At 40.9% G+C, this 2,463-nt stretch overlaps 1 protein-coding gene across 1 annotated transcript in view; it reads left to right on the forward strand.

Moving 5' to 3' along the window:
* Window positions 1–1,588: 1,588 nt before the first annotated feature.
* LOC112141418 (protein turtle) overlaps window positions 1,589–2,463 on the forward strand; it is a gene marked incomplete at its 3' end in the record, with an annotated part of 7,386 nt that continues 6,511 nt past the window's right edge. The window contains 1 exon segment of the mRNA XM_036211013.1: window positions 1,589–1,679.

The following is a 2,463-nucleotide window of genomic DNA, read 5'->3' on the forward strand; positions in this document are numbered from 1 at the left end:
GATCTGTTAATACAGACATTTGAAACTAAACATAAATAATGAGTTTTCTCTAGTCAGTCAATATGTGGTTTCTTCAGTTGTCTGTATCTGTTGTTTGGTCATTATTATTATTTTATTTATTTAGTACAAATGTATTTGTTTTTTTATTCATCTTTTAATGTACATGGTAAAAAACAAGAAAACAACAACAGAAAATTCTATATAAATTATAAATAAATACATTACACCTCTATTATGTAGTTCGAAATGGAGTAGGAAGAAGTTTAAAAAACTTTTTAATCCTACCCCCTAGCATTATCTCTTAAGTTTAATCTTCAATATAAACTAATTCAGAAACAGACATTAACTACCCTTATTTTTTTATATTTATAAATCACACGGACAAAGATCTGTACACGTCGTTCATTATTTATTCATTATTTTGTGTTAAAAATAAAGATATTTAAGAACACTGGAATGTTTTCTATGCGATTTTCTTGTAAAAATCCTGATGCGGCCCGGCCTCAACTAGTCTCCGCCTCCAGTGGCCCCCAGCTGATTTGAGTTTGAGACCCCTGCTTTAAAGTAACCAGAATTCCATCCATCCATCTTCTTGACCGCATCTTCCCTTTCGGGGTCGCGGGGGTGCCGGAGCCTATCCCGGCTACTGATGGGCGAAGGCGGGGTACACCCTGGACAGGTCGCCAGTCTGTCGCAGGGCCTCAATCACACACACATCCACTCTCACATCCACACCTAGGGGCAATTTAGAGTCACCAATGAACCTATGAAGCATGTTTGTGGACAGTGGGAGGAAGCCGGAGTCCCCGGTGAAAACCCACGCATGCACGGGGAGAACATGCAAATTCCACACAGAAAGGTCCCAGCCGGGATTTGAACCGGGGCCTTCTCGCTGTGAGGTAAGAGCGCTAACCACTGCAACTACAGTCAAATCAAACTATTTTTTTTAAAACACACAAAAAGTTTCTTAAACAAAAATAGACTCTTCAGAACTGATGCTCTGTGGTTACAGATGTGATGATGTCATCATATTAATGCGATGAAGTTCATAGTATTTGTTATATATATATAGTATATATCTTTTTTAATTATCTTGCTATCAGAGACGCGATTTAAGTCGTACCTGACCTGTTTCAATGGAGCTCTTCTGTCTTCATCAGAGTCGTCACCAGGTGGTGGAGTGTGACGTGTATAAACAGCCGATTGTCACTGAGGCGGAGTCATCTGTCAAAGTCTGACAGGTGACTCCGCCTCCTCGAGAAGGCAGGACAGCGGGGGGCGGAGTCTTCCCATTTAAACTAGTTAAAATGTACACAATAGTTCACACACACACTTCTGCATATAGACCCACACATGTAAAGCCTTTCATTCTGTCTGATACTGTCACCCTGCTGGAGCAGCAGCAGCCAGAACCCCCCTATACCCGTAGAACCGTCTGTGGTCTTCAGGCTGTTCCTGTTCTGCAGAACCTTCCAGTTCTGTTCCATCAGAGTTCCTGCAGGTCTGAGCAGGTCCTGCATTCTTCTCTTAAGGCAGGTGTGTCGTCTCTGCTGATTGGTCGACACAGTCATGTGACTGCCAGCTTCAGAGTGAAGCTTCTGATCAGAGAAGAAGTTCTGCTGAAGACAGCTGCAGGTTCTGGTGTTCAGTTGGTTCTTCTAAAGCAACTTCCTGCCAGGGTTTGTATTATTTCACTTGTTGTTATGACCTGCTGGAGTGATCGCTGGTCCTGCTTCACCTGTTCAGTTAAACGTGTTTGGGGAGGTTCAGCCAGAGGTTCTGGTTCTGCTCGACTGGTCCTGTTAAAAGGACTAAAGGAGAAATCATATGTTGTAATCATGAGTTTGAGTGTATTAAAAGAAACACAACACAGTATACTTTAAAGTTATGTGTTATAAATAAATGGCTGCAAAAAAGTGTACTGTTATAAACGTCGTAGTGAGATTCTGTGGCTCTAGCTCGGTTCTGTCACTAAGAAACTGGACCAAATGGTTCTTTTAGAGGTTGCAGACCTCTGGTTTAGCTGCTGCATTACTAACATTAGTCAAAGTATACATACGCTGGATATGCTGGCAGAGGAATAATGACATTGAACCAGCAGTAATCTGTGGATTTAAGAGCTGAACCTTCAGTCTTCCTCCACCAAAACTATCCTGGTCAATATGATCTACTTTATTTCTGTTAATCCTGTTAATTATGAATATTATTTCATGGAGGAACTCCACCATAAGCTGATCCTTTAAAAGTATTTTTGCTGAATGTGGAAGATCCTGAAGCAATTTACTTAACTGTTAAATAATGTTCGCAATGTGCTGAACGTTTTAAAGAAGTGTGCCAAAAGTAAAAGCATGAATGGCATTAATGTGCTGAAATGTGCTGATTTAGGGACTGCCTTAATGTGTTTATCAAAATGTAGGTCTGTGTCTATCACTACACCCAAGTTTCTGGCCTGGTTGGTAGTTT

Source organism: Oryzias melastigma, unplaced genomic scaffold, assembly GCF_002922805.2.
Source record: "Oryzias melastigma strain HK-1 unplaced genomic scaffold, ASM292280v2 sc00367, whole genome shotgun sequence".
NCBI classification, from domain to species: domain Eukaryota; kingdom Metazoa; phylum Chordata; class Actinopteri; order Beloniformes; family Adrianichthyidae; genus Oryzias; species Oryzias melastigma.